Source organism: Bacillus rossius, chromosome 14, assembly GCF_032445375.1.
Source record: "Bacillus rossius redtenbacheri isolate Brsri chromosome 14, Brsri_v3, whole genome shotgun sequence".
In the NCBI taxonomy this organism is placed as follows: domain Eukaryota; kingdom Metazoa; phylum Arthropoda; class Insecta; order Phasmatodea; family Bacillidae; genus Bacillus; species Bacillus rossius.
The window spans coordinates 15150296-15165127 of record NC_086341.1 but is presented as its reverse complement, the minus strand read 5'-3'; positions in this window follow the sequence as shown (position 1 = coordinate 15165127).

Genomic DNA, 14832 nt, shown 5'->3' with positions numbered 1-14832 from the left:
TCGGATTTGTTCGTCAATGTAAATTCAATCATGTTTTCAAGTAGTTCGGAGTGAGATAAAGCACTTAGCTGTCTCAGTACTTCAAGTAGTTCAGAGTTAGGTAAAAGCCCTTTTCTGTCGCAGTAGGTATTTCAAGTAATTCGGTGTGAAGTACAGCCCTTTGCTGTCACAGTATTGTAAGTAGTTCAGATTGAAGTAAAGCCTTTTGCTGACACAGAATTCCAAGTAGTTTGGAAATGAATTAAAGCCATTTGCTGTCGCAGTATTTCAACCAGACCTGTACTCTCATTTAGGGCCAACTGTGGATGGTGGTCACACCATTCGCCTCACAACAATATGACCCGGGATCTTTCCCGCAAGAGGGAAACTGTCAGATGTTGCCATGAGCTGGTGGGTTTCATCGGGGTGCTCCAGTCGCTCCTACCCCTTCTCCTTTTCGGGCTCAATTGAATATCTTATTTCAGAAACAATATCAGCCTCTGAACCCTCATTTTTCAGGAAGTAAAAAAAAAAATATATCAATACCTTTATAATTGTAGCATGAAAAGTTATATATATATATTTTTAATAAATTCTTTATTATAATGGAGATTTATATGTGCTTGTGTTAGGAAACAATTGTTCTTGGTTGACATTTTAATTAAATGAGTGTTTTTTTATTTATGTTGTTTCTGAAACACAAACGTTTCTTTTAACTACTTAAACTATATGAATTTGCAATGGATGTAAAATGCACAAAATATTAAAAATAATAATCATATGGTACGTGTGTTACATAAATACAATAAACTGCACACAAAATAACTGAAATAATAAATCTTATTCTCTATATATATATAATGAAAATGGTCTTCGTTTGAGGCTCAATCACGCCTAAACCACTGATCGTATCGACATGAAACTACCACCATTCGATGCGAAATTTTTCCTAGATGGTTTATGGCTATTTATGTTTTGAATTCTAACGTTCCTTCATTTTTTTATTGCTGTTTTACTTTTATGAACATTTATCCCGCTTATAAAAACAAACGACAAGCGTTTTCTCTTGATTCTTTTGTTTTCATGGATTTCAACGGAGTTTACTAAACGGATTATGTTCTTTTACATTCATCTAAGAAGCCACAGCGAAGCGTGGCAGGGTACAGCTAGTTTTATATATATATATACATTTACAGAGTTCCTACAATGTAGTTTAGGTCTCTTTTATACTGGCCAATCTTAATATAAATATGGAAACTTCTTTCTCTAAAACACAATATATATTTGTACGATTTTATAGCCAATAGTCTAGTGTCACTCTGTGTTGGTAATTTTGTTTTTAATCACATTCATTTCCTATTTCTTGCTCCCTGTCTCTTTTATTATCAAGCGAAAGCATAACTTTACTGCCAGAAACAAACTTCAGTTTATAAACTTACTGAAAACGACATCACATCAATTGCAAACAACATAAACTTAACACCGCAGGCTCAAAAATAACATAACCTCTTGAAACATTTGAATATTAAATCATTGCTCAAGGATTGCCAACTTTGACGGTTGCCATGGTATATAAAGGTAAATTTTTTATTAGCTGTTGATTGCAGAATCAACGCTTTGACTTATGTTGTAGCTATCTACAATAAATTATTTTCATGACCATCTAATGCTCCTTGTAATGAATGGGCTGACATGTGTATCTTTTGTTTCATACTGTTGCACCTACATGTGCATAGATTGAATTCATGCTCAACTCATGACAGTCAAAACAGGGGACTTTTGTTGTTTCGGAAATAGGCGATTCGTATTCCCTCGCCGGTCTACGCCATCCCTCTTTCCAAGTAGAGCTACTCTTCAGGCTGATGGCTGGGAAGATAGGTTGAGTTGCTCTGGCAGGGCAGCCGGCTCCTGATTGTGTGTGCCAGCGCTTTCCCATCCATGTAGACTCTGCCCTCTGTTTGAGATAAAGGCTGTTTCCATAATAGTAAATATGTGTCCATTTGCGTTCTTTACAGCGGCCTTAGCTCAAAGATTCTTTAATTTCAATAATGAATTCGGTGTGCAACTAACCGTAAGAGGATTCCCTAGTTGTTTTAGACGATTACGCGTCCTGGTGTATCAACAACAAAAACTTCATTTTTGACAGTCTTTTTTTTTTCTGTGAGAAAAATAAATGTTTCCACGCTGCATTTTCAGTGAACTGTAATTTTTTATAGGTTCAAGACAATCATTTGACAGTAGTAGATGAACCCAAATCGGTTTACACAGCAGTTGAATGGCTAACCAACATACATGTCGCTTCATTTATAGTATTCCTGTGTAGGTTTTAAAATGGTTTTATTTAACAGCTACGGTCTCAGTATTACGACAGTGTGTTCAGCAAACAGTCAGTATTTGGGAGTTAAATATTCATTTAGTATTAGCAAAACAATTACTGATAACACGATTAAGCTAGTCTGATACTACAAACATTTGTGTTTCGTTTGTTTTATTATTTTACAAAAGCCACAAAATGTTTTCAAAGACTCGAGCCACTAGTTCTTTCACGAGAGGATGTATCGGCAATTTTTTAAACGTCCTTGGAACTGTTCGGAGGTTCAACAGAAATGGCCGACATTCATCTGCAGAGAATTAAAAAAAAAATTCTTTACTTTTCAAAAGATTTCTTTAAAAAAATTGCCAAGACGTAGTCTGTAGTACTAGAAGAAAGATAATTTAACTTTGTACAACACATGGCTATGGTAATTTTTGCATATATGAAATACGTTTTTCGATACAATACTGAGATTTTATTACGGAAATTGTCACATGCTTTTATATTTTAATTGATGTTTTTATCAAGCACACCATTTATTAAACACTCGAAAAGATAATCCAATATTAAAAAAATTGACTTTATAATTTTGTATAATGCTTATTATGTGCACAGTTAATACTGAAAACCTATATAGGGAACGGTTTACAAATAACCTAAACTATTGGAGACAACATAAAGCATAAATGCCCAGGTAAAAATTTGAACTCAGTATTACTGCGAACACAATTTTATAGTAATTTAGTAATTAGATTATAGAAGTGGACAAATGTACAAATATCTTTAATTTTACATGACTATTGTATTCCTGTGTAGGTTTTAAAATTGTTTTATTTTACAGCTATGGTCTCAATATTACGACAGTATGTTCAGCAAACATTCAGTATTTGAGAGTTAAATATTAATTTAATATTAGCAAAACAATAAATTACTGATAACCCGATTAAGCTAGTCAATAATTGAAAAATTTGTATTTCGTTTGTTTTATTATTTTACAATATTAAGCTTTCGAAATCTTAATGTTTGTTGAAGTATCTCATCTCGAACAGAGTGAACATTTCTGTACACTCAGTTTTAGTTAGACATAAAAAAAAAACCTCCACACTATGAGCGTCATATCTGAAACACTGTTAGAAATTAAATTAAAAAATACGGACTTTCCTACGAAGAATAAATCATATATAGGGACTGGAAAAATTCGTAGTATCAATGACCTTAATGATAGGCTCCATAGTCTTATACGTGTTCGAGAAAACGCAACTGGTTTATTGGCTGCTGACTGGTGAGTTATCTTAAACTGAGGTTCCCGTGATTGGGTACTTTTTTGGTTGAATGTTTCTAATTGGCCGACAGCCCTCTACATAAACTCTGGACCAATTTCAGAAGTAGAACGAAATTAGCAGTATGAGTTCTAGCCTATTGCGGGAGGAAACAGCGAATTTTCCGGTCTCTGATCTTATTATTAAGGGTGTTTTCTCTGTTAGAGATAATATCTCCATAGATAGTTTCTGGATTCTGACTTCCCAATTCCGTGGTACGTTGTAAAAACAGTGGAAGAAATATGTTGTTTTTTTTTTGCTGTGGACGTAAACATTTTTTGAATGTTTTGGTTAGAGCTTCATGTTTAAAGTAATTTAAGTCAATATCCGCATTTTTTCAAAGATGTACACACATTTATGAAGTTCCCTGGCTAATTTGTAACCAATGTTGTGCTTAAATTTAGGGTGAAAATTTAAAACAGTGTATTTAGAAAATCTTGACTCGGCGGAGACCGACAGAAGCATCGTCCTGGATATCGTGCGTTCCAAATGGGTAGGTTGATTCTGAGGAACAGGCAGCTTCCCCTGACGTGGATTAATTATGGAGTGATTAGCAGGTGTAAGTATACAGACGCTGCGCTCTGTAATGACTCTGTGACGAGACACCCGGGTGGGAAAAAAAGAAGAGAGAGAGAGAGAGAGCTGAGTGATATTCGTCCGAGGGAAACATTTAAGCCGTCGAGGCAAAGAGATGGCGTCTGTTATTTTCCCCTCAAGTGGCGATGGAGGGGTCAAACGATTTCCCTGACCCGTTGCCAACCCCCGCACAACTCCTTTCCCTGCAACCAAGATGTCATATCAGAATCTTCCCCGGATACTCGATTCCTGTAATTTTCCCCCAAATTATAAAATCGGAACGCGCGTACGAGTGGGGAAATAACTACACAAGAAACTCCAACCCTGCACGCCACATTTTCTCCCCCTCTGCCCTGGCGTTACGGCATATTGTCTGCACGGGGAGGGGGGGGGGGATTTAAGTGACGGATTGTTGTGACGTAACACGCAAACCTGCCATTCCTGTCAGCTGCAATCGCTGGTCGCCACTGCCTGCAAGAGTGGGCTACGTGACGCCCTACTTGGCGAGCAATTACTAAGGGCACCTGTATTTCGCGAATACATTTCGTGTCAAGGTGTTTCACAAAATACTGTAGCTTTTCTCTTGTGGTTATTGGCTGGAGGTCGGTGAGAGGTGTCGTCCCGCTCTTGACGGGGCCAATGAGAATGTGGTCATCGTACTGCTGCACCCTCACAATTTGCCATGACTAGAGACATGCAAAATTCGCGGATTCATTTCGCGATAGGCTAGCATCAAATCAACTATACCTTCGTACAGCTTCTGCGATTGGCCCACATTTTATCCGGAGAACTGTGAGCCAATGGGAAACACTAAACTAAGAAAGTGCCGAATTACGGACAGCCTAGTTGAGACGTCTCACGCGTCAGTAGCCAATGAACAGGTGTCATTTCCGCGATTATTTAAAGGACTGTGGAGTCTATCCTAGAGGTCAATGAATCCGCGAATTTTGCAGGTCTCTAGCCATGACTTAGAAAAAGCTACAGTGTTTTGTGAAATACCTTGATATGAAATGAAATCGCGAAATACAGGTGTCCCTAGCAATTACTTATTTGAAAGATTCACAGTTTCCTATAAACAACCAAGATTATTTCTCCTTAACAATATATTTTCCTATCATGACTAGGCTGTTTTATTTTATTCATATTTTTTTTTCTTAACCTAAGTTGTGCCACCCAACATACGTAGTCCGAAATATGCTGGCATTATGCGAATACAAAAAAAACTGTAACGATTTTTAATCATTAAAAAAAAATTAAATTTTTTTATTAGTAATAACAGAACTATTTTTAATATAAGTACAAGTTTATGTTTGGGGGTCCATTTAGTTTTTACTTGAATTTCAGATAGGTATATGAAAATTTTTAATCTCGGGTTGGCTGTCACTTCGGCTGAGAATGCGACACCGTTTAAAGCACGTAAACTATGAAGCGTACAGAGTTGATATAAATATATCTTAGTAGTATACTTGTTTTCATATTAACATAAATAATATATTCATTCAAACGGGTTATAAAGTTACGTTATTGACACTTAATAATTTATTATCACAATAATGTATAAGGTTTTGCAAACCATTAGCACCCACGAGATTTATTACATAAAAATAACTGTATTAGTGTTTACTTATATTGTAGCAGTTAACTTAAAGGCAAGTAGGTGACATAAAGCATGAACAAAAACATCTTAGAAGGAAATAAAAAAAACAAATGTTACAGTCTTGCGCGGACATTCTAGCTGTAAGCCAATGTCACATTGCAAAACAAAAAACAAATTAACGTAAAAAATAGAGTTAGAAAATAAATGTATACTAAAAAAAAGAGGAAAAATATTACAATCTTGAGGTTTAGCTATGTTTTCATCTCTTGATACAAATTTAATATTTAGTAGGTATATTATTTTTATACCTACATAATTGTAATAATAGGCTACTGAAGCCGCAATTGTTGTCAGTATCATATTTTCTTTAAACATGAGTTAGCTAAAACTACGTTAAGTAAAGAGAATCGACACTTTACTAACATAAAACGAAAGTGTATGAATTTATGTATGATGTAAAGCATTAAACGCATAGCAAGCAACCTGTAAGATTCATTTTATTTGTTGGCATCAGGATCTACCCCGACACACTTGTTTCCAAATAAGTTGTAAGTTAGTACATGTTCTGTTGGCTACTGCCGCATCTCACACTGTTAAAACCTTTCACCTTCTATTTACCAAGAACACTAGTTAGAAAATTATCCAGGGATGTTCGCAAATTTACTGCTATCTTCGTAAATTTGCGGACATTATGATCACTTTCTTTGAACATGAATCCAAAATAATATTCTTGGCATATTAAAAAAAAAAAACCTTTCGAGATCTTGTTAAGAACATTCTTCTTTCTTTGTTCACGTGTTAGTTTATCTTTGTTCAGAACAAAACATGCAACTCAAAAATATAAATTAAAATAAGGCGTAGTTGCTACGAAGATTCAGTTGTTTGAAACTACGGAAGATATCTTCGTTTATTTAAGGTTAAGTCTTCGTAGAAAAGTCCATAAATCTACTGTGATTTCTGACAGTTTACCTTCCAGCCGTATCGCATGAGAGTGGGTCGTTTGAGTTTTGTAATGTTGTTATTGGTTTCTTGTCCTTAGAACTGATGTGAGTCATGCTATACACAGAATATTAAATTTCTGTACTTTATCGAAAGATTCCTTTTGAAAACCAGTTGCCGAGAAGTAGTTTGTGATTCTACAATAAAGATAACGTAACTTTTTACAACACAACACATGGCTGTGGTTATTTTTGCTTACATGTACGTTTTTTAGAGATACTTTTTTAAAGAGATAATATTTAGTATTTCTTACGAAAATTCGTGTGTACTTTTATATTTTAATTGATGTTTCATTTAAGTATACTTTTATTTATACCATGAAAAGGATAATTCAGTATTCATCAATTTCACCTCATTTTGTTTAATTATACTTATTGATATGCTCAGTTAACATTGGAAAGCTATCCATGGAATGATTTACAGATAACTTTAACTATTGGAGGTACTGGGACAATACAAAGCAAAAATGCCCGCGCAAGGATCTCAACCCAGTATTACTGCGAACACTATTTTGTAGTGATACAGTTGTTGTCACGTAAATGTACAATCATACAAATATATGTCATTTTACATTAATTCTTTCCTGTTCAGTGCACCATTTAAGAAAAATACAGTGTAACGCTGTCAAGTGTACAACGGTGTGCATCCTGCATGACCGCTGTTTACAAAATCTAGTTATTGCATTTATTTAATGGACTCAAAATTGAGTTTTCCTGGGAACGTTGATTACGGCGGTAAAGGCAATGACAAAAAAGAATACTTGTAGGTAGAGACCTGCAAAATTCGAATTAAATCACAAAATTCAAATAACCCAAATCAAATGTAAGCCAGACTGAAGGTAAACTGTGGCAGCGGCTAGTGGAAAGTTGGTACAGACTTATTTTATGTAAAGGTTTGTGGAATTAATCCTGGTATCGGAAACTAAACCCATGTTTTGCAGGTTTATTTTAAAAGGTGGTTCTGTATAGATATGTGATGAAATCTGAATTTTTGTTATTACTACTTCTTTTAACGTAATTTACCAACGAAAAAATGATATATACGAAGGACCTAAATAAATTCACCTACACAAAATAAACGGTTAAACAGAAAGTAATTTTAGTCCATGTTTGAACAAAACAAAAACTCTCAGAATACATGTGATACATATACTTTGGTTGGTAATATGTGCTTTTTATCCTCGAAAATCTTATATATGGCTGAATTTGAAATTCCCCCCCCCCTTCACAATCTGTATATAAAACAAATGAAGACCAAGCGCGATTCCACTAGCCAGGGGGTAGGGGAATAGTACCTTCTAATCCTGAATTTTGATTATTTTATTTTATTTAGGAGGGATTTTTTATGATCATAAAAATTGTAAGAAACAATTAGAGGTAAAAACTTTGGACCATAAATTTTGTAAACATTCCCATGCAAATACATGACTCATTAAACTTAATTTTTTCGCATATGCATCCTTTCTTTACACGATTGCACCTACCGGGAAAAAAAATCGCCCTAGTCAATACATGAGCTTTATAACTTTATAATTTTTTTTTACAATGTTACAATTGTTAGGTCACCACTTGAACTCTTACAGCTGTTCGTTTACGGAATTTCCAATGAAGACTGCGCCTGAAATAAACGAAGTCTACTTCGTAGCTACATCTACATGGAAGTGATTCAGACATAGTTTTTTAGGCAGTTTTTTTTCTTCCGGACGTGGCAGAGAGTCTAGCTAGGATACTGCTCTCTCTCTCTCTCTCTCTCTCTCTCTCTCTCTCTCTCTCTCTCTCTCTCTCTCTCTTTCTTTATTCCCCTCCCCTTTTTTTTCTCACTCCCCGAAAAAATAATAGTGAAGCGGCCGGAAAAGACCATTACACAGCGCTTGCAAACAAACAAATCGTTTGCCCCAGATCGCCAGATTGCACGCAACGACGCACTCATTATCATATCGGTAACAATGTGTTCACGCTTCCCGGTCCGCGGGGCGAGAGGAAGTGGTAGATTTTTAGATACAACCTAGGGTGAAGGGAAAGTATGGAGGGGAAAGAGAGAGAGAGACCTACCTCGCGTGTGAACATTTAAGTGGTCGTCACGTCAGTCAAATATTTGGACGCGCGACGAGTTAATTGGCGCGACGGAAGAGGTTTTTTCGCTCGCGATGTTCGGTACCGTGGGAGCGATATCATCTCTTACGTTCTTTGGGAATTGTTGTTGTGGGGAGGGGAGGGGGAATTGAAAGTGGATGAGGGGGGAAAAAGGTCGTGGGTTCGACTAACGATCCAGGAAGCTCTGAGGCTAGCTGCTCCTTCGCCAATAAAAACACGTCGGCGGGAACCACCGAGAATCACCGCAGTAAATTTTACGGACTTTTAACGAAATAATGCAGCTTAAGGAAAACAAAGTATTCTTCCCTAAACAGAAAAATAAATTCTGCGCTATTACAAAATAATCCTTTAGAAAACAGTTTGCCAAGAAATAGTTTGTAAACATTACTATTGATGTTTCATTCAAGCATATTTATTTTTTAAACTGTGAAAAAAAACAACTAAATATTAAATAATAATTTTCACAGGCTTTGACGGCCATTGTCTGAAGTAGCTTGGCTTCTGGGTTGTAGACGTGTCCTTGGCGATAAATTTACCGAAGTACCTACCTCAGTAGGTAACTGCTCCCTGATGATGGCGACTGCGATGTCGACCGAAACGTCGGTGAATTTATCGCCAAGGACACAGCTAGAACCCAGAAGCCAGGGCTACTTTAAATATTAAATAATTTTAATTGAATTTGTTTTATTGTGCTTATTAATATGCGCAGTTAATACTGGAGAGATATTCAGGGAAGGGTTTACAAATAATTTAATCTCTTAGAGGTACTTGAACAACACAAACTAATGCCCGGGTAACAATCCGAACAAGATATTACTGCGAACACTATTTTGTAGTGATACCGTTGTTTTCATGTAAATTTACAAATTTACAAATATGTGTAATTTTACATGAATATTTCTGTTCCAATTATAAAAAAATACAGTTAATGCTAATTAATATTATATTCGTAGAAACTACTCCAGCCCCCAACTTCCTAGTTGTGTGTATAGTCGTAAACAAGATAAATATGCAGACTTAACATATAGTTTTAAGGATTTTATTCACACTCCAAGATGATCCTTGTGGGTTCGTATTCGAATTAATTAAACTCAGAACTCGTAAATTTACTTACAATCCACGAAGACACCTGGATATTTTTTTTTCAAAAAGATGAAAGTGTTTTAAGTTGTTTTGCCCGTTGTCTCGGGGTCCAAATCATGACAATTCACACATTTCCCAAACTTTGATGTTCTAACATTTGTAACCTCTTTACGCAAGAATTCGGCCGAACAAATTGCAACAATTATTCTCGCTCAGGCAGTACTTCAGTATGTAGTTTAGCGTTGAGCTTGAGTATAGTTTTAGAAATTTAAAAATTCGAAAATGAGAAAACTATTAGGCAAATACCAGAATTTGGCTTTCCCTTTTGATAATTATTAAAAAACTAAAAAAATATATAATAATGAAATAACTTAGTATGTGGAATACTTAGAGACCGAAAAAATACGCGAATTCATTTCGCGATAGGCTCAAATACAAATAGTTATACCTCAGTGCTGCCTCTGCTATTGGCTCACTACTCACCTGGATGACTCTGGGCTATTGAGAACCGCCCAACCAAAGCTTTATCGAATCACAGGCTGCTACGTTGGGACGTTTCACAAGACAGCAGCCAATGAGTGGGTGACATTTGACCGAGTGTACGTAGAACAATGTAGTTCATCCTGGAGGTCATTGAACCCGCGAAAGTTTCCGGTCCCTAGGAATACTGTAAAAATATGCCAAAATATCCCCGGGGCTCGGCTGCGAGGAGTTCCCAGCTAATTTTCAAAACTTCTTTTACAGCACGTATTTACCCTGATAGAATGAAAATAATAATGTATTGCTAATACAGTATGTGCATAAAATAATGTTCTAGTTATAAATTTTAAAATAGCATCAACTGTAAGTGTTCTAGAGGGTTCGATTCAACGTCACAATCAAAGAATAACTCAAAACAGTTTTATATAAGAGCATGCGCGAGAACTGCTCTGTTGTTTTCTCGCTTGCAGCGCCACTTACGCACAATGGTGACTCCTAAGCGTAAAGCATTTTGTTTTCTCCAATTCGCTAAGAGCGAATCGGTAATTTCAGTTTAACGTTCGTCCCCCATTAGAACCACAAGATTGGTTAATCTTCGATGTCCCTTACAGTTGGATTGGTCGTAATGGTCGAGATTACAGAGCTCTTTTTCACTGGCCTCCACGTTCACTTAACGTAATGCGAATTTTCCCTTTGGGGCTTTATAAAAAAAATCGTGTTTAGGTTCTGCCGCTACCTAATGAAATGCCATAGTTGAGACACAGAATTGAAGAGGCTATTGCTTCCATTTCTCCGGACGTGTTAACCAAAGTGCGGGAAGAATTAGACTTAAGTTGGATGCGTGCCGCACAAAAGGTGCACATATTTTACATTTTTAATAAAAACCACTTACTTTACCTTCAATTTGATGTATGATTTATTGTGAATAGTCTAAATTAAACTTTTATAATATACCATTGAAACTGAGACATTCCATTATGGACATCCTTGTAGAAAATGTTTTTACAAGTTAAGTGACGTATGTGATATATGATAGTTTATTATCAATTTAGGTGAAGCTGTAAACATAATATTCGTTTATTTTTATTTTTATTTTCACCTTTCAATAAAAGTCCATTCATGTCCATTACAAATTTGTGTGTTTCTTTAAAAGTAAAATTCGTTGATAAAAATGTCCCGGCTACGCGGAACGTTTTCCAGAAGAGTGGAAAAAAAATAAGCAGAAACATTTCTCCGAAAATATTTTTTTCCCGGAAAACAGTCATCGCCAGCTGTTTACAAGTGTTAGTGATCGCAAGCAGGAATAGTTACGAAGCTATTATATTATCTTTGAAATATTTGTGCAATGGGAGTGCATGACTTGATGTAAGTTTTTGGACATACGCCATTGCTAAGAACTTTTTCTGTTGAAGAAAACTAAAAAATAATAAATAAATAAATAAATAAAAATACCCAAAAGACAAACAACACAAATCAAGCAAAAAATTGCTGTTGTGAACAGGATATATCCTTTTGGGAATTTTTATTTTTTTATTTTTTTATTATTTATTATTTTTCTTCAACATAAAAAGTTCTTAGCAATGGTGTATGTCCAAAAACTAACATCAAGTTCCGAAGCTATTGCCATCCAGAACCCGGCCACGGTACGGCGTGATTACCACACAAGGGAGCTTCTCTCGGGCGGTTGAAATCGCTCGAACGTAATCGTGCCGGAAGCGCTGGTTCCATTTCGCGAGCCCTTCTTCAAGTGGCCGTGTAATTGCGACGTCATCCCGGTTCGCTGATATCCTTCCCTCCCGAAGATCCGACGATACTGCGAACAAACACCCTTCATGAAATATTGCGAGGGGCGCGCGCGCGCGCGTGTGTCTGTGTGTGTTCTGTTTTGATCGTGACACGTGGCGATCATGTCGTTAAAAAAAAAAAAAAAGAGAGAGAGAGATTGAGAAGGGGGTGAGGCTTTGGACCTGCGGACGTTCGCTTTTATGCATCGGCCAAGGGGTCGGCCGGCCCGTATCACCGTTATGCTAGCTTTGGTAGGGTTGGGATGGAGGGGGGGGGGGGGTGGAGATAGCGATAACATCTTCAGCTCACTAGCTCCGCCAGCGGCTTTCGACCGTCGCTTATCAAACGTCTAACCGCCACCCACCTCCCTCCCTTTTCCTCACAACTCTGTAATTCCGGGCCCCTGCAGTTTACTCTTGCTTGCAGCCTCGGTTGACAACTTCGCTACACACTACGTGAACAAATTTCGCTAGTGATTGGAGATAATGAAGGAGGTAACTACTAAATTTATTTTGAATTAATTTAGAATGATCAATATTAGTTTTAAACCTTCACCATATGTGCTTTTCATGTTATTAGCACCGTCATATCCTTTTCCACGACACTTATTCAGAGGAATATTTTTTTTATTTATTTATGGATTTTATAATCTGGTTGGACATTGCTAAGAATGTTTAATCCTATCTTCAAGAAATCCTAAAAAATGACTATTTAATCACGGGCACCTTTGAAGTTTCATTTTCAACTTTCTCGATCACACCGTTACTGCAAAGTTCACACAACTGATATGTTTTATAAATATATTGAGTCGTGTAAAATATAATGGATTATAATGTTGCGGGTATTATTTCATTTACCAGCGCGTTTTCCACTTCTTGAACCAGAACAGCAATGAGCTTATTTTTTATGTTTGGACTTAAGTATTTTGCCTGGTATTTGTATTACTTTCTATAACTAGATATATTGTTATTTAATTTCCACAGTCAACTATTTAACTATGCGACTGATCGCGAATCCGATAAAACAATGACTGTGATATAAAACAAACAAAAAAAACTACGCCACAAACAATTCTCAAGACCATCAAATGATGTATGCGTGTAGTGGAGACTTTCTTACAAAAAGCCGAACGTCAATATTACTAGAGCCCGCGCCGCGAAGGAAGTCCTGCGGTGAAAATGTGAACTAACGAAAAAAAAAAAAACTGACAAAACATTTCTTCCATTCATGACAGCGCCGCGGCTACAAGTGGCGAAGCCTCTCTTACTGCGTGACGGGTGCGTTCTATGTAGAACTGGGCGATATCTGTTTCTTTCAAATGCGTTGAAATATTGTTACATTTTGACGTGACAACGTCTAATAAATCGATGAACGCCGGCTGCACGAACCAAAAAGGATGACCTATTGTCCCCGTTACGCACATTGTCCCGTTACGCTTTGTCCCGTTACGCTCATTGTATGCTTGCGCCGCATCTATCTTTCTTCCACTCGATTGGAACAACCATCGCTTTGACTTTTTCGAGGCACATTAAACATGAAACACTCCCATTCGTTTCCTACTTTTCCTATCAACGTCCTATCCTTAACAGAACAACACAGATTGGAAGAAGTTAAATAGCAAACATGTATAAAAGTTATAGTTAAAATAATCTGTTCGTTAAAGTAATAAACATATTTGAATTAATGAGTGCAAATAAAAGTAAATTTATCAAATAAATTGTAGTTTTCAATTCACTCCTTCTTTGTATCCATACAAAATAGTGATAATTCAATAAAAATGATTTAATTTTATTAATAAAAGAATGCATTCATTTCATCAATGTTTTGTTATGACGTTGTCACGTTTAACTATCGTCCGTAAACCGACTTTAAAGACAACCAATTTTTTTTGTTTAATTTGTGTATGTACTTTAGTAGGTAATTATAGCGGCAACGAACACTAGCAGACATAAAAAATGGCGTATCCAAGATGGTCGTTACGACATCATATTGGTTGACGTAATATCTGCCTCAACAAAAGTGGTAAGGATTCAATCTGCTGGTAGCTCTATAGAGGAAGCATTGTTTATTTCTGTCTTCGTCGGTTTCGAACCGAGAACTTCAAGTACCGTGATGTAGTGCGTTTTTTGTATTAAAATTAAATAATAACTGAATTTATGTATGGCGGAAGTGACGTCATTACACAAAATGGTGAAATCCAAAATAGTGGCAAGTTTTAGAAAAACTAAATGGCTGAATCTAAGATGGCGGACGAGATCAAAGTCAAATAAAATGCCGCCGGGGGTCAATGCCAAAATACATATTCAAGATCAAAGGTCAATGTCAAATGTCCCCTCTGGAGGCTTACTAGAGGCAGGTAAATGGGTAATTTAAGTTTCATCGGGGATATTTCAAGCCATCGATATTTCTCTGGTTTACAGCGGTAAATTTTCCATCGAAAGGGGAATTTTTCCTTTAAAATAGGGAATTTTTTTTTAGTAATTTTGAGGTTTTTTCGTTCATTTTTAAAGAACTTTTTAGAATTTTTTTAAACCAAAATAAACACCATGACGTCATTATGCAAGGTGGCGGACAACAGCTTGAGCTCTATAACCAGGATCCAGGGCC